The sequence below is a fragment of the Triticum aestivum genome, chromosome 6D (genome assembly GCF_018294505.1).
Source record: "Triticum aestivum cultivar Chinese Spring chromosome 6D, IWGSC CS RefSeq v2.1, whole genome shotgun sequence".
NCBI lineage: Eukaryota > Viridiplantae > Streptophyta > Magnoliopsida > Poales > Poaceae > Triticum > Triticum aestivum.
Window position 1 is genome coordinate 244102902 of NC_057811.1, and position 19125 is coordinate 244122026.

Here is a 19125-nt window from a genome sequence, read left to right on the forward strand (position 1 = left end):
GGTGAGCCCAGGCGCGCCCAGGTGGGTTGTGCCCACCTCGGTGGCCTCCCACACTGCCTCTTCGCCCTATAAACCCCCAAATATTCCAGAAACCCTAGGAGAGTCAACGAAACGCAATTCCAGCCGTAAGTTCCAGAAACACGAGATCCAATCTAAACACTATCATGAAGGGGTTCATCATCCTCATTGATGCGTGAGTAGTTCATCATTGACCTATGGGTCCGTAGGCAGTAGCTAGATGGCTTCCTCTTTTTTTGATTCTCAATACAATGGTCTCTTCGAGATGTATTTGATGTAACTCTTTTTGCGGTGTGTTTGTTGGGATCCGATGTACTTTGAGTTTATGATCAGATTTATATCCATGAGTATTATTTGAGTCTTCTTTTGATCTCTTATATGCATGATTATTTATAGCCTCGTATTTCTTCTTTGAATCTTTGGTTTAGTTAGGCCAACTAGATTGATTTTTCTTGCTATGGGAAGAGGTGCTTTGTGATGGGTTCGATCGTGCGGTGTTCTTTTCCAGTGACAGAAGGGGCAACAAGACACACATATATCGTTGCTATTAAGGATAACAAGATGGGGGCTATTCCTACATGAATAGACCTCGTCTACATCATGTCATCGTACTTATTGCATTACTCTGTTTCTCCATGAACTGAATACACTAGATGCATGCTGGATAGCGGTCGATGTGTGGAGTAATAGTAGTAGATGCAGGCAGGAGTTGGTCTACTAATCTTGGACGTGATGCCTATATATTGATCATTGCCTTGGATATCGTCATAACTATTCAATTTTCTATCAATTACCCAACAGTAATTTGTTTACCAATTGTGTGCTATTTCTTGAGAGAAGCCACTAGTAAAATCTACGGCCTCCGGGTCTATTCTTTATCATATTTGCTTTGAGATCTATTTTTATTTGCTTTTATTTTGAGATCTATTATTCTAAAAACTCAAAAAATACCTTGCTACACTTTTTTATTACTTATTTTATTTCGCGTTTTATCGAGAGCTATTTATCTAATCTACCACAAATTTATCTATCTTTTTACCGTGGAGGGATTGACAACCCCTCTTACGCGTTGGGTTGCAAGTATTTGTTCTTTGCCAGGTACCATTTACATATTGTTGCTTGATTCTCCTACTGGATTGATATCTTGGTTTCATAACTGAGGGAAATACCTACCATAGCTGTGCTGCATCATCCCTTCCTCTTTGGGGAAATACCGACGTAGTTCAAGCGACATTAGGGGCCGAGGCGGTCCTCTCATCTGAGATCAAGCATGGTTCCCCACGAGTCTTGGCATTCGACGAGGCACGCCAGGGTGCCTCGCGGGGAACTGATCTTGTGCTTGGCGAGGAGGCCCACCGCCAGGCCTCCCTCCGCGCCGCGAGGTATCACCAGGCCTTACGGCGCTACCATAGCCGCAACATCCGCCCCGGAATCTCGAGTTTGAAGACCTCGTCCTGAGGCGGGTCCTCTCTAGGGAGGGCCTCCAGAAGCTCTCGCCCATGTCGGAAGGCCCGTCCAGGGTTGCCCAGTCTCCAGGCCAGGCGCTGCGCACCTGGAGACGGAGGACGGGGTCCCCGTGCAGAACGCCTGGAATATCCAGCACCTCCGCAAGTTCTACCCGTGACACTCTCACATAATAATGAGTGGGCCTGTACACGCCCCGGAGTCTTCCGATGCGCCGTTCCACGGCCTCGCGGGAGCTCCAACCCACGCCCAACTGGAAGCCCCATGCTCCGCGCTGGCGGACGGTCGAACAACGACTATGCCCACGCCCAAGTGGAGGCCCCATGCTCCGCGCTGGTGGGAAGACTAGTGTAGGCGCCGGACGCGGCAACTTGTCCCTTTTTTTGCTTGTAAACCGAGTTTGTGATTTCCCTGAATGAAGCTCGAAGTTTTTGTGTATTTGCTCAGAGAAGGGTTGGTGTTTTTTTCCTTGCAGTGTTTCCTTTCTTGGATTTCTTTCAAAAAAGCAGCAACGACTGCCCGATGTCCCCCTCCTGAGCGTCCCACGAGCGGGGGCTCGGCATGGTGCTTGCACTTGGGCCAGCCCCAATGGCATTAAGGACCCAGGCAGCAACGGCCGCGGGTCTACCCCTGTGCACACCACCTCACCAGGACTCTGGTATCTAAGCCCTCGCGCGGCACTCATGAGCGAGCCAGCAGGCGTGTGTTGCCCTCGTCCTCTCTCCTCAGGGGTGCTCATCTCTTGGCCTTGCCCGGGCACCGCGACCCGACATACTAGTGACGATCAACCCTTGCTCGGGGCTATGAACACAGAATAAGCATAAAGGAAAAGCAGCCTAGGAAGGCACAAATACGGTTCGGTACATCATTAAGTAGTTTCCGTCTACACCCTTTACATCCCCGCGGGGCCATACACAAGTGTTAAAAGGTAAACAGAAGGAAGGCGGCCTAAGGAGACATGTCGTTATCATCGTTGTCGTCAATCCCATGCCCCTCGGCTTCGTGTTGGTCTTCGTGGCTGTCAGGGGCAAACCGCACAATAAGAGCATCCACATGGTCCTCCACCCTCTCCCCCAGGGCGTCGGAATCACCCTAGGCACGGGGGCTATCACGGCCTCGAAGTCGAAGTCGGGGTCAGAACGAAGGAGATGACTAAAGATGCGCATCGACGCCTGCGCAAGGAGGTCGCGGATTTCCTCTTCCACGAGCTTTCCCACCTTCTTCGTGCCTCCCTCAAGCCGCTCCACGATCCTGGTGAAGAAGGCGACGTAGCCTATGTCATCGGGCACGAGTGGGCTGGAGACGCTCTCCTTGCAGATGGAGTTCAGGGCACGGCGAGCCCTCCGCTCGAGGTTCAGAACATCTCGGAGCGCGTGTGCTACAGCCCCTGAGCCCGGTTCGCCTCGTCAGCTGCCCGCTCCATGAGGGAAGTGACATCCCCCACTTGCTGATAAAGGGATGCCAACTCAGCTTCGGCCGCGGCTTGGGCGTCCAGTGCGGTCTTCTAGAGCTTGTTTGCCTCGGCTAGCTTCTTCTTGAGGCTGTCGATCTCGTCCTTCAATTCTCCACGCCAAGCGCAGAAATGGGTCTCCTGAAGCTTCAGCTTTTGGTGGTGGTCCTTGACGAGTGCCCGGCGGGCCCTCGCGATCCCCTCTTCGATCTCCGCTTGAATCTTCGCCTCCCAGGAGGCCAGGGAGGCACTAACCTCTTCTTCGCGCTGGGCAAGTGAAGCTTCGGCGGCTATTACTTGGCGCTCCATCACCTCTAGCCGATCGTGCTCCAGGCTTTGCTCGAACGCCACTAGCGCCAATGCATCTTCAAGAGTGCGGAGCCTCAATTCTCGCGCCGACGGCCCTTCCGCTCCAGGACGACGATTGAGTCCAGGAGCTGACGCTTGCGGATTTCCGCGGCCTCGGCCTCCTTGAAGGCGCGGTCGTGGGCCTCTTTCGCTACGACGGAGGACATCTCGTCCTTCGAGCGAGCAGACTCGTGCTGCAGGCGACTGAGGCTGATGGCGACTTCAAGCTGGTGCCACCCGTGCGCTAGGAGCAAGTGCTCGGCCTCAAGACATGAGTCGACGTCGCGAAGCTCCGTTTCGAGCCGGTTTAGTGCGCCCCTCGCATCCCGGAGAAGGCCGTGCCTGACGATGCCACAGGTGCTTGCGAGCTCCAATGCCCGGCCTAGGCCTCTCCCGCGCTCCCGTCCGCGGTGGAGGCACGGGAAGGTCCGGCCGTGCTTGCCGGGGACCGGGGGCAGGCTGATCCCCTATCCGATTCCCCTGCCCGAGGCGTAGCCTTGCGCGGGATCGACACCCTACCCGTGGGAGCCGTCGACCCGCAGTGGATCCGGCCACCGGCAGGAGTCGACGGGATGAGCGGTGGCATCGCCCTCGCAAGCTTGATGCCGGTCTCGATGGAGGGCTTCGGGGATGCAGCGCGGAGGCCCGCTAGAGGTCGCCTCAAGGAAGTTGCAACTGTCACCGAGCGCATGGACTCGGCCGCAAGGCCCAAGGAACGCGCCGCCGCCGCTCGCCCCGCATCCCTAGGAGGTGGCGGCGGAGGCGCCCTCGTTTCTTCGCCCGAAGAAGACCTGAGAAGCAAGGACTTGGAGAAGCTTGCCGGGCAAGAATCAGGGAGAGCAGGGCACTTCCTCGTCTGTGGCGACCCACTTCCTCCTCTTCAGGGCCCGCAATGGCGAGTCGACGCAGTCTTCCGGCCACCCCCTGCTCCGAGAGGGGCGAGGCCTGGGAGTTGGCACCCTTGAGTTCGGCGCGTGGCTCCCCATGTTTGAGGCGGTGGCCGCGCCCCTGGGCGGGACGACGCCACCGTCGTCCGTAAGCGCATGGGCGGGCCGCTACGCAGTGGGCGATTTGGCACGCCCCTTTGCCGTCACCAAGGGCGCTCAACCACGGAGCCGTCAGGGCCTGAAACTGCCAAGAAGGGATTGTCCAGAGGCACCCGGTCCTCGGGGACCAGCCCCCACTGGTCAAAGCGCGGCATCCTCTCCGCGAGGGCCACCCTGTTGGTGTAGTTGTACAGGGGATGCCCTTTCTCGGGGAGCTTGCATGGCACTCCACCAGCCAGGACTCGGGATATCTTGTCCAGCGTATCGGGGGACAGGCGGCCTAACCGGAGGCGCATCATATCTTCTGAACCGATCAAGGCTCACATGGGGTGAGAATGGCACAGAAGGGGAGCGATGTGCCGACGGAGAAATTCCTTCACCACCATCGCCCTCGTCACTCCTGCCTCCCTCAAGCCGGCCATCCTCACCATGACCTGCTTCAGCCTCGGGTCAGTGAGCCTCTCATGTGCCCATCCGGAGCTTACCACCGTCGGAAATGTGGGGATCTGCAGAAGAGGGATGGATTGAGCCGCATCCACATACACCCAGTGCCGCCGGAAGCCCTCGGCTTCATGATTGATCCCCATGTCGATGCCATCGCCCGCCTTCGAGGCCACGGCTTGGAGTGACACGCATCCGGAGCATTGGTCGGTGGCGGTCGACCGCAAGAAGAAGTGGCGGAGCAGATCCACTGAGGGAGTTACACCCACAAAGGCCCCGCACAGGAAGGCGAAGGTCGACATAAGGAGGATGGACTTTGGGTCTAGATGCAGTGCGTGCACCTAGTAGTGCATGAGCACGACGTTGAAGAAGTCGGAGAATGGGGGGAGCAAGCTGGAGAAGATCGCAGGCAAGTGGAGGGCGACTACGGTGGCCTCCAGTTTTGCTCGGGGACGATAAGCAGGCCAGACCCTTGTCCCTTTCCATTCGTTAGAGCTCGACGCGATCATCGGGTGAATCTTGTCGAGCCCCTCGCGATTGAGCAATGTTGATCGGCCTAGGGCTGGCTCCGGCCCCGCTTGAGACTCCATCGCCGCCGTGCCCTTCTTTCTCGTAGGGGCCATGGAGTTACAGGAGGAGAGATCGATTCAGCCACAATGAGGAAAGAGGCAATCTTGCTCAAGAAGGAGCCGGGAGACGGGGGCACAAGGAAATCAATGATGGCCCCGCGACATGCACCAGGCTTTTTGTCAGCCGGAGAGGTTGCCGAGGCGTCGTGGGGAAGTGGGGGCGTCCATGCCCTGTCGTGCGCCACACGTTAAGCCTAGCCTGCAGGAGGTTGGGGCCGACATCACTTCGCCCTCCCTTCTTTGCCTTCTCTGCTAAGCAAGGCCGAGCGTGCCGCAGGCCCGGGGGCTATTGTCGGGGTTCTTGGACCGGGGTACCCAGACCCGTCTGCCTACGGCCCAACGCGTGGCTTCACCAATGGCCCGACGCGTCCCAACATCGAGACTTCATGAGCAAGACCCTCGCGAGGCCCCTCGCCTCGTGAGGCGAACTACATCAAGACCTCCTAAGGAGAGACCTCTCGAGGCTGCCTCCTGAGGAGCGGACATCTCTAGGCTCACACCCACCTCGCAAGGCACTATGACGTGAGCCATGATGACCGGAGCCAGGAGGCCGCTAGCGGGCGCAGGCGAGGACAGTTTCCTCTTTGGTGCTAGAAGGACAAAGCCAACACGTGGGTTCCCAAGGGATCCCCAAAGCTAACCTCTTCGATGCAACAAGACTAAGACCACGGGCTCGGCAGGACGGAGGTCATCACCGAGCCCACCAGCACGTCACGACCAGAAGCTTTGCAGACAAAGACCACCTTTAGTCAGGATAGGGTGTACTCCTGTCCCCCTTCGAATTTGGCCGTTGTGGTATCCCTTCCCACCTAAGCGACGAGGGAAGAAGACCGGGGCCGGTATAAATATAGGCTAGACTCCACCATAGAGAAGGCCCGATCGGACCCAATCCATTCACTCCTTGATCCCTCCAGAGGCGGCTCTTCCTTGTACTAGTTCATCCTCATCCTCCTCGCGAGGCAATCCACCACAAAGCAGGAGTAGGGTTTTACACCACAAGGTGGCCCGAACCTGGGTAAATCTCCATGCCCCATTCCCCTTCCATCTCGCTTGAGCACGACGGAGCATCACCGTGAGATAGTGAGCGGCAAGCAGTAGCGTGGCGAAGTTCTTCGTGCACACACCAGCGTTTGAACCTTTCTTTGGGTCTGAGGAGCCCTGATTCCGACATCAGCCGACACCAAAATCATCAATAAATTTTGGCGCTGCTCGCTGGCAGGTCAAAGGGCTCGCTTCCCGGTGATCTTGCATGGCGGACTGCTCGCACGCGTCTCATCGAGCCTGCATAGTGGATAACTCGCATGTGTCCCGTCTAATCAAACAGCTTCCCGCGGTAGTAAATGGTTAGTGGAACGCCGACGGTTGGAATAATACAACAGTTTGCGATAATAACGTGGCATCTATTTGTTCCAAAATGCCTAGAAAACTCAAATAATGCATAAAAAGGCCAAACGAACCCTGAATAATTTCATATTTTAGCACGACACTCCTATAGTTGCATGTTGCCTCTATAAAATAAATCAAGGCAGGAAGTGCCAACTTATGTCATTTTGCACACAGAGGTGACACATTCCCTCTCGGAACCATGAGGCTTCTTGAGAGAAGCTACGGTTTGTAAGAAGCTTATACCAAAGCTTGTCCCTAATCGAATAATTTTTTTACCACAACACATTGGTGCCATGTCATGACACCATGCCCAGTTTCATGATTTTCACGCGAGTTTTGGATTTACAACAATTTTAAAAACAAATTTCTCAATGTTTCCGGCCGAGCGAGACACCGAGATGTTTGAAATTCATTCCCATTTCTTACATGGGACCTAAACATTCACCCAAGGAAACATATATGATTTTTCAACCCGTTTTGGTGCACTGGAGCATGTGCCTGTAGTTTAAATTTGAATTATGCACATTAAATGCCTATAAATTCAAATAATGCATAAAAAGGCCAAACAAACGCTAAATAATTCCAAATTGTAACACGACACTCCTATAGTTGCATGTTGCCTCTGTAAAAAAATCAAGGTGGGAAGAGGCAGCGTATGTCGTTTCGCACACCGAGGTGACATGTTCCCTCTCGGAACCATGAGGCTTCTTGACAGAAGCTATGGTTTGTAAGAAGCTTATAACAAAACTTGTCCCAAATTGGAAAATGTTTTTACCGCAACATGTTTGTGCCACGTCATGACACCATGCCAAGTTTCATGATTTTCAAACGAGTTTTGGATTCACGGGAATTCTGAAACCAAGTTTCACAATTTTTTCGGCCGAGTCACTATGCCCAGATGTTTGAAATTCATTCCCATTTCTTGCACGGGACCTAGACATTCACCCAAGGACACATATATTATTTTTCAACCCATTTTGGTATAATGGAGCATGTGCGTGTAGTTCAAATTTGAATTATGCACATTAAATGCCTAGAAACTAAAATGATGTATAAAAGGCCAAACGAACCCTGAATAATTCCATATTTTAACACGACACTCCTGTGGTTGCATGTTGCCTCTGTGAAATAAATCAAGGCGAGAAGAGGCAGCGTATGTCGTTTCACATCCAGAGGTGACATGTTGCCTCTTGAAGCTATGATATTTCTTAGTGAAGCTAGGGTTTGTAAGAAGCTTAATTATACCAAAACTTGTCCCAAATCGGATATTTTTTTACCACAACATGTTGGTGCCATGTCATGTCACCACGCCAAGTTTCATGATTTTTAGGCGAGTTTTGGATTTACAGGAATTTGAAAAACAAGTTTCTCAATTTTCCGGCTGAGCCACGACACCTAGATGTTTGAAATTCATTCCCATTTCTCGCATGGGACCTAAACATGCACCCAAAGATGCATATATGATTTTCAACCCATTTTGGTGCACTGAAGCATGTGCCTGTAGGTAAAATCTGAATGATGCACATTAAATGCCTAGAAACTCAAATAATTTATGAAAATGCCAAATGAACCCTGAATAATTCCCAATTGTAACATGACACTCCTATAGTTGCATGTTGCCTCTGTAAAATAAATCAAAGCGGGAAGAGGCAGTGTATGTCATTTGGCACACAGAGGTCACACGTTCCCTCTCAGAACCATGAGGCTTCTTGAGAGAAGCTACGGTTTGTAAGAAGCTTATACCAAAACTTATCCCAAATCGGATAAATTTTCTACCACAGCACATAGGTGCCATGTCATGACACCATGCCAAGTTTTATGATTTTCATGTGAGTTTTGGATTTACATGAATTTTAAAACCATTTTTTCTCAATTTTCCCGGCCGAGCCACGACGCCCAAATGTTTGAAATTCATTCCCATTTCTTGCATGGGACCTAAAAATTCACCCAAGCACACATATATGATTTTCAAGCCGTTTTGGTGCACTTGAGCATGTGCCTGTAATTCAAAATTGAATTATGCACGAACTCAAATAATGTATAAAGGCCAAACGAACCCTAAATAATCCCAAATTGTAACACAACACTCCTATACTTGCATGTTGCCTCTGTAAAAAAATCAAGGCGGGAAGAGGCAGCGTATGTTGTTTCGCACCCTAAGGTGACACGTTCTTTCTCGGAACTACGAGGCTTCTCGAGAGAAGCTACGGTTTGTTAGAAGCTTAGACCAAAACTTGTCCCAAGTCAGATAATTTTTGTACCGCAACATGTTGGTGCCATGTCATGACACCACGCCAAGTTTTATGATTTTCAGGCGAGTTTTGGATTTATAGGAATTTTAAAACCAACTTTCTCAATGTTTTTGGCCGAGCCACGACGCCCAGATGTTTGAAATTCATTCCCATTTCTTGCATCAGACCTAAACATTCACCCAAGGACATACCTATATATGATTTTTCAACCCATTTTTGTGCACTGGAGCATGTGCGTGTCGTTCAAATTTGAATTATGCACATTAAATGCCTAGAAACTCAAATAATGTATTAAAAGGACAAACGAACCCTGAATAATTCCAAATTGTAACATGACACTCCTACAGTTGCATGTTGCTTGTGTAAAATAAACCAAGGCAGGAAGAAGCAGCGTACGTCGTTTCGCACACATGGGTGACACGTTCCCTCTCGGAACCATGAGGCTTCTTGAGAGAAGCTCCGGTTTGTAACAAGTTTATACCAAAACTTGTCCCAAATCGGACAATTTTTTTACCACAACATGTTGGTGCCATGTCATAACACCATGCCAAGTTTCATGGTTTTTAGACGAGTTTTGGATTTATAGGAATTTTAAAACCACGTATGTCAATGTTTACAGCCGAGCCACGATGCCCAAATGTTTGAAATTCATTCCCATTCCTTGCATGGGACCTAAACATTCACCCGAAGACACATATATGATTTTTCAACCCATTTTGGTTTACTAGAGCATGTGCCTCTAGTTCAAATTTGAATTATGCACATTAAATGCCTAGAAACTCAATTAGTGTCTAAAAAAGGCCAAACAAACCCTGAATAATTCCAAATTTTAACACGACACTCCTATAGTTGCATGTTCACTTCAGATACATGTTCTAGCAATTCAATCCCCGTCATTTCTGATACGTCTCCAACGTATCTATAATTTTTGATGTATTCATGCCATATTTATAATATTTTTTACATGATTTTGGTATGATTTGGTTAGAACTAACCCGGACTGACGCTGTTTTCAGCAGAACTACCGTGGTGTTGTTTTTGTGCAGAAATAAAAGTTCTCGGAATGCGCTGAAAATCAACGGAGATTTTTTCTGGAAAATATAAAAAATACTGGAACAAAGAGTTACCGGAGGGGAGTCCCGTGGGCCCCACAAGGGTGGAGGGCGCGCTCCTGTGCCTCGTGGACTCTCCATGGGGCCCCCTGACTTGTTCTCGACGCCAACCTCTCCTATAAATCCCAAAACCTCCAGAAAATAACCTAGATCGGGAGTTCCGCCGCCGCAAGCCTCTGTAGCCACCAAAAACCAATCGGGACCCTGTTCCGGCACCCTGCCGGAGGGGGGATCCCTCACCGGTGGCCATCTTCATCATCCCGGTGCCCTCCATGACGAGGAGGGAGTAGTTCACTCTTGGGGCTGAGGGTATGCACCAGTAGCTATGTGTTTGATCTCTCTCTCTCTCTCTCTCGTGTTCTTGATTTGGCACGATCTTGATGTATCGCGAGCTTAGCTACTATAGTTGGGTCTTATAATGTTTCTCCCCCTCTATCTCCTAGTGATGAATTGAGTTTTCCCTTTGAAGTTATCTTATCGGATTGAGTGTTTAAGGATTTGAGAACACTTGATGTATGTCTTGCTTGGGATACCTTTGGTGACAATGGGGTATTCTATTGATTCACTTAATGTATGTTTTGGTGATCAACTTGCAGGTTCCTTGACCTTGGGAATCTATGCATAGGGGTTGGCACACGTTTTCGTCTTGACTCTCCGGTAGAAACTTTGGGCACTCTTTGAAGTTCTTTGTGTTGGTTGAATAGATGAATCTGAGATTGTGTGATGCATATCGTATAGTCATACCCGCGAATACTTGAGGTGACATTGGAGTATCTAGGTGACATTAGGGTTTTGGTTGATTTGTGTATTAAGGTGTTATTTTACTACGAACTCTAGGGCTGTTTGTGACACTTATAGGAATAGCCCAATGGATTGATCGGAAAGAATAACTTTGAGGTGGTTTCGTACCCTACAATAATCTCTTCGTTTGTTCTCCGCTATTAGTGACTTTGGAGTGACTCTTTGTTGCATGTTGAGGGATAGTTATATGATCTAATTATGTTATCCTTGTTGAGAGAACTTGCACTAGTTAAAGTATGAACCCTAGGCCTTGTTTCGAAGGATTGCAATACCGTTTTCGCTCACTTTTATCATTAGTTACCTTGCTGTTTTTATATTTTAAGATTACAAAAACCTATATCCACCATCCATATTGCACCTGTATCACCATCTCTTCGCCGAACTAGTGCACCTATACAATTTACCATTGTATTGGGTGTGTTGGGGAAACAAGAGACTCTTTGCTATTTGGTTGCAGGGTTGTTTGAGAGAGACCATCTTCATCCTATGCCTCCCACGAATTGATAAACCTTAGGTCATCCACTTGAGGGAAATTTGCTACTGTCCTACAAACCTCTGCACTTGGAGGCCCAACAACGTCTACAAGAAGAAGGTTGTGTAGTAGACATCAAGCTCTTTTCTAGCGCCGTTGCCGGGGAGGCTAGGTAAGCGGCACTAACACCCCGTCAACTAAGCTCTTTTCTAGCGCCGTTACCGGGGAGGTTAGTGCTTGAAGATATATCTTGAGATCTTGCAATCGAATCTTTTTGTTTCTTGTTTTATCACTAGTTTAGTCTACAAAAGAAAACTACAAAGAAATGGAATTGAGGTTGCCTCATATGCTTCATCTTTTTAATATCTTTCGTGAAAATAAGGATTCCGGTAATTGTGCTCAAGTGTTAGAAGAATGCATTAAAATGTTTGGCACTAAATATTTGAATGATGAGCATGATTGCAATGTTGTTAGTATGAATTCCTTGAATATCCATGATGCTAATGATATGCAAAGCCACAAGCTTGGGGATGCTATGTTTGATGAAGATGATATTTTTTGTCCCCCAAGTTTTGATGAGCAAATTTACTATGATGAAAGCATGCCTCCTATCTATGACGATTATTGTGATGACATGTATGCTATAAAGAATAATGATAACCATGAAACTTGTCAGATGATTTTAATTTTCAATTGGATTATGCCTCACATGATAGTTATTTTGTTGAGTTTGCTCCCACTACCATTCATGAGAAGAAATTTGCTTATGTGGAGAGTAATAAAAATTCTATGCTTGTAGATCATGAAAAGAATGCTTTATGTGATGGTTATATTGTTGAATTCATTCATGATGCTACTGAAAATTGTTATGAGGGAGGAATATATGCTTGTAGGAATTGCAATAATATCAAGTTTCCTCTCTATGTGCTTAAAATCTTGAAGTTATGCTTGTTTTGCTTTCCTATGCTAGTTGATTCTTGTTCCCATAAATTGTTTGTTCACAAAATCTCTATGCATAGGAAGTGGGTTAGACTTAAATGTGCTAGTCATATTCTTCATGATGCTCTCTTTACGTTTCAATTCTTATCTTTTATGTGAGCATCATTGAAATCATCATGCCTAGCTAGGGGCGTTAAACTTTAGCGCTTGTTGGGAGGCAACCCAATTTTATTTTTGTTCTTTGCTTTTTTGCTCCTGTTTAGTAATAAATAATCTATCTAGCCTCTGGTTATATGTGGTTTTATGTTTTAATTAGTGTTTGTGCCAAGTAGAACCAATAGGATCTTCTTGGGTGATAGTTATTTGATCTTGCTGAAAAAGACAGAAACTTTGTGCTCATGAAAATAATTGTTAAAATTCACCAGAACGTGATAAAATGCTAATTATTTTTTGCAGAAGATCAAAAATTATCCAAGTTGTTCTAGTTTTTCAGAATTTTGGAAGTTCCATAAATATTCGAACAAATCAGATTTCTACAGACTGTTCTGTTTTTGACATATTCTGTTTTCTATGTGTTGTTTGCTTATTTTGATGTATCTATGAGTAGTATCGGAGGGTATGAACCATAGAGAAGTTGGAATACAGTAGATATTACACCAATATGAATTTAGAATGAGTTCACAACAGTACCTAAGTGGTGGTTTTATTTTCTTATACTAACGGAGCTTACGAGTTTTCTATTGAGTTTTGTGTTGTGAAGTTTTCAAGTTTTGGGTAAAGATTCGATGGACTATGGAATAAGGTGTGGCAAGAGCCTAAGCTTGGGGATGCCCAAGGCTCCCCAAGGTAATATTCAAGGACAACCAAGAGCCTAAGCTTGGGGATGCCCCGGAAGGCATCCCCTCTTTCGTCTTCGTTCATCGGTAACTTTACTTGGAGCTATATTTTTATTCACCACATGATATGTGTTTTGCTTGGAGCGTCATTTTTTTTTTGCTTGCTGTTTGAATAATATCCCAAGATCTGAAATTCTTAAATGTTAGAGAGTCTTCACATAGTTACATAATTATTCAACTACTCATTGATCTTCAGTTATATCTTTTGGAGTAGTTTGTCGTTTGCTCTAGTGCTTCACTTATATTATTTTGAGAGTCTTTAGAACAACATGGTAATTTGCTTTGGTTATGAATTTAGTCCTAATATGATGGGCATCCAAGATGGATATAATAAAAACTTTCATATAAAGTGCATTGAATACTATGTGAAGTTTGATTCCTTATGATTGTTTTGAGATATGCGGATGGTAATATTAGAGTCATGTTAGTGAGTAGTTGTGAATTTGAGAGATACTTGTGTTGAAGTTTGTGATTCCCGTAGCATGCACGTATGGTGAACCGTTATGTGATGAAGTCGGAGCATGATTTATTTTTTGATTGTCTTCCTTATGAGTGGCGGTCGGGGACGAGCGATGGTCTTTTCCTACCAATCTATCCCCCTAGGAGTATGCGCGTAGTACTTCGTTTCAATAACTAATAGATTTTTGCAATAAGTATGTGAGTTCTTTACGACTACTGTTGAGTCCATGGATTATACGCACTCTCACCCTTCCACCATTGCTAGCCTCTCTTGTGCCGCGCAACTTTCACCGGTACCATAACACCCACCATTACCTTCCTCAAAACAGCCACCATACCTACCTATTATGGCATTTCCATAGCCATTCCGAGATATATTGCCCTGCAACTTCCACCGTTCTGTTTATTATGACACGCTCCATCATTGTCATATTGCTTTGCATGATCATGTAGTTGACATCGTATTTGTGGGAAACCCACCGTTCATAATTCTTTCATACATGTCTCTCTTGATTCATTGCACATCCCGGTACACCGCCGGAGGCATTCACATAGAGTCATATTTTGTTCTAAGTATCGAGTTGTAATCCTTGAGTTGTAAATAAATAGAAGTGTGATGATCATCATTATTAGAACATTGTCCCGTGTGAGGAAATATAAAAAAAAGAGGCCAAACAAAAAAATATAAAAAAAATGAGAGAAAAAGAGAGAAGGGGCAATGCTACTATCCTTTTTCCACACTTGTGCTTCAAAGTAGCACCATGATCTTCATGATAGAGAGTCTCTTATTTTGTCACTTTCATATACTAGTGGAAATTTTCGTTATAGAACTTGGCTTGTATATTCCAATAATGGGCTTCCTAAAAATGCCCTAGGTCTTCGTGAGCAAGCAAGTTGGATGCACACCCACTTAGTTTCTTTTGTTGAGCTTTCATACATTTATAGCTCTAGTGCATCCGTTGCATGGCAATCCCTACTCACTCACATTGATATCTATTGATGGGGCATCTCCATAGCCCATTAATATGCCTAGTTGATGTGAGACCATCTTCCTCCTTTTTGTCTTCTCCACAACCACCACTCTATTCCACCTATAGTGCCATGTCCATGGCTCACGCTCATGTATTGCGTGAAAGTTGCAAAAGTTTGAGAATACTAAAGTATGAAACAATTGCTTGGCTTGTCATCGGGGTTGTGCATGATTAAATACTTTGTGTGATGAAGATAGAGCATAGATAGACTATATGATTTTGTAGGGATAGCTTTCTTTGGCCATGTTATTTTGAGAAGACATGATTGCTTTGTTAGTATGCTTGAAGTATTATTATTTTTATGTCAATACTAAAATTTTGTCTTGAACTTTCGGATCTGAATATTCTTGCCACAATAAAGAAGATTACATTGATAAATATGTTAGGTAGCATTCCACATAAGAAATTATGTTTTTATCATTTACCTACTCGAGGATGAGCAGGAATTAAGCTTGGGGATGCTGATACGTCTCCAACGTATCTATAATTTTTTGATGTATTCATGCCATATTTATAATATTTTTTTACATGATTTTGGTATGATTTGGTTAGAACTAACCTGCAATGACGCTGTTTTCAGTAGAACTACCGTGGTGTTGTTTTTGTGCAGAAATAAAAGTTCTCGGAATGCGCTGAAAATCAACGGAGATTTTTCTGGAAAATATAAAAAATACTGGAACAAAGAGTTACCGGAGGGGAGTCCCATGGGCCCCACGAGGGTGAGGGCGCGCCCCTGTGCCTCGTGGACTCTCCGTGGGCCCCCCTGACTTGTTCTCGACGCCAACCTCTCCTATAAATCCCCAAACCTCCAAAAAATAACCTAGATCGGGAGTTCCGCCGCCGCAAGCCTCTGTAGCCAACAAAAACCAATTGGGACCCTGTTCCGGCACCCTGCCGGAGGGTGGATCCCTCACCGGTGGCCATCTTCATCATCCCGGCGCCCTCCATGACAAGGAGGGAGTAGTTCACCCTCGGGGCTGAGGGTATGTACCAGTAGCTATGTGTTTGATCTCTCTCTCTCTCTCTCTCTCTCTCTCTCTATCTCTCTCTCTCTCTCTATCTCTCTCTCTATCTCTCTCTCTCGTGTTCTTGATTTGGCACGATCTTGATGTATCGCGAGCTTTGCTACTATAGTTGGATCTTATGATGTTTCTCCCCCTCTATCTCCTTATGATGAATTGAGTTTTCCCTTTGAAGTTATCTTACCGGATTGAGTCTTTATGGATTTGAGAACACTTGATGTATGTCTTGTGTGGGATACCTATGGTGCGAATGGGGTATTCTATTGATTCACTTGATGTATGTTTTGGTGATCAACTTGCAGGTTCCGTGACCTTGCGAATCTATGCATAGGGGTTGGCACACGTTTTCGTCTTGACTCTTCGGTAGAAACTTTGGGGCACTCTTTGAAGTTCTTTGTGTTGGTTGAATAGATGAATCTGAGATTGTGTGATGCATACCGTATAATCATACCCGCGGATACTTGAGGTGACATTGGAGTATCTAGGTGACATTAGGGTTTTGGTTGATTTGTGTCTTAAGGTGTTATTTTACTACGAACTCTAGGGCTGTTTGTGACACTTATAGGAATAGCCCAATGGATTGATCGGAAAGAATAACTTTGAGGTGGTTTCGTACCCTACAATAATCTCTTCGTTTGTTCTTCGCTATTACTAACTTTGGAGTGACTCTTTGTTGCATGTTGAGGGATAGTTATATGATCTAATTATGTTATCCTTGTTGAGAGAACTTGCACTAGTGAAAGTATGAACCCTAGGCCTTGTATCGAAGCATTGCAATACTGTTTTCGCTCACTTTTATCATTAGTTACCTTGCTGTTTTTATATTTCCAGATTACAAAAACCTATACCTACCATCCATATTGCACCTGTATCACCATCTCTTCGCCGAACTAGTGCACCTATACAATTTACCATTGTATTGGGTGTGTTGGGGACACAAGAGACTCTTTGCTATTTGGCTGCAGGGTTGTTTGAGAGAGACCATCTTCATCCTACACCTCCCACAGATTGATAAACCTTAGGTCATCCACTTGAGGGAAATTTGCTACTGTCCTACGAACCTCTGCACTTGGAGGCCCAACAACGTCTACAAGAAGAAGGTTGTGTAGTAGACATCAATTTCCGCCGTAACCCCATTTTGTCTTTCTAATCAGAATTAAATAAATCAAGTGCACCACAAATAGTTTATTTGCGAGAATCGTGTGTGATGGAGTATAAAGTATCTTGGGGCACCCTCATGTATGGCTTACTCTAGAAGCTTCATTGGCTACACTCCACCACCCGCGCGTCAACCACACTTGCGCGCCAGTTTTTAGTTGCACTAAGACAAAATTTTCAACAACCGCGGAAATATCTAGCTCCCCGCGCCCTCCCCCACCAAAAGCCACATTTTTTTATAGTTTCAAGCTTTCTTTCCAAGTTCAAACCTTTACTGCTTGCTTTGCAGTGCCTCCTCCTCACCGGTGACACTCCATCCCGTTGCGCGACCTCGTCGATATAGTCACGTAATCCGCACCCCACCCCATCCTCAACCTCCATCTCCATCCCACATGCCCCGAACGCTGTCGCGACACCTTCTACCCAAATCACTGCCCCATCCTCCAAATAAGCGTCGCCCATAGCTATGGTGCACGCATTATAGCCAGCAACTCAAGGAGAATCTGTCAGCGGAGAAGCAAATCGCGCCCGCATGCATGGATGAGGTCACGATGGACGCCATGCGTGCCGACCAACAAATCTTCGAGGAGCACCTCGTCGAGGCCACCATTGATGCTTCGTGCGTGGACGCCACCACACGGTTGTCTGCTTTAAACGATATTTTGTGGTGTTTTCTCGAGGCCACCTCCGGTTCCTTCTAGTGCATTGTCCTCGGTAATAATAATATGCAATCTAATCTTCTGAAATGCAATTTTCAGTTAACAGTTTGGTTCATTTGTTGTGTTGGTTCAATTCTTAAGTGTGATGTTCAATTTTTGTGGGTACAAATTTGTATTATTATGCATGTGAGAAATAAAATCAAATTTGGATGTACTCTATACATGAGAAACATATACTATTGCTATATTTCCTAGTAGTTCTTAAGCATGCTTGTCTTGGTTAACTGTACGATCTTCTAGTATATTTTATACTCTTCAATGTGGTGCTCAGTTAACTACTCGGTTCATTTTTTGTGGTGTCCAATTAACTGTTTGGTTGAATTCTGCAATGTGATGTTCATTTGTTGTGGGTACAAATTTTTATTGTTATGCATGTGAGAAATATATCGAATTGGCCTGTACTAAAGACATGAGAACCATATATGATTGCTATACTTCCAAGTTGTTATGCATGCTTAGTTTGGTTAACTGACTTTTCCATGTGGCTCGAATTACTCTAATGGATATGTAATTTGTTTATTTTTATTAACATATTCTACTAATAGTATGCGAACTCTCACTTAACCTGATGAATATCTGCTTTATATGTGTCGCAGGGAAACAATGGGAGGCACCAAGATTTACCATCGAGGTCTGCACATGCATGATCCTTTGGCTAATAACACATCATTGTGCAATTGCAGGAATCATTCTAATATTTAGGTTTTTAACAATATGGTCTTGGACATGTAGGTCCTACTGTCAAAGGTTTAGACCCACTGTTCGACCCATTTTGCATATGGGGAAATGTGATGTCCATGAATATCAGTCAAGTCAAGAAACTCAGAATGATTGTAAGGATAAAGAAACTAGGGATGAATAACAACAAGATCTTTGTTTGCACAATGAAGAAGACATTAGTCGACTATAGGATGGTACTAACTCTTTTACCTTGTTTTTTTTTTCATTTATGCCATTTCAAATTTAGAACAAATATTTATGCATATCTTTGTTTTCAGTCCTTTCCAAAGCAGTTCACTGATGATTACCTCTCAAACCACCTGCATGGTCAAGAGGTAAGGAAGGTATTCATTGAAAACCCACGATACAATATTGAAGTTTTCCTCAAGAGGACGAAGGTTGGGCGGGCAATTATCCATAGCCACTAGCCTAAAATTGCTAGGACACTCAACATCACTGAAGGTTCAATATTCACCTTCTGCTTCAGTAGTTTTCCAGATGAGTTTCATCTGTCTATTTACTGTGTATGATGCTACTTTCCAAAAGTTTTAGATGTTGCATGTGAAACTTGGTGCTGTTGTGTAGTGGTGTGCCTATATGGTGTAACTGAGTGCTAAAACTATCTGATGGTGTACTCTGATGTATTTCAAATATGAAATCCTGGTTGCCGTAATACAGATATGAAATATATGGTGTGTTTGATATCAAATGTCAGTTTGATTATTAAATGGATTATCAATAATAGGCCAATTAGCTTGCTTA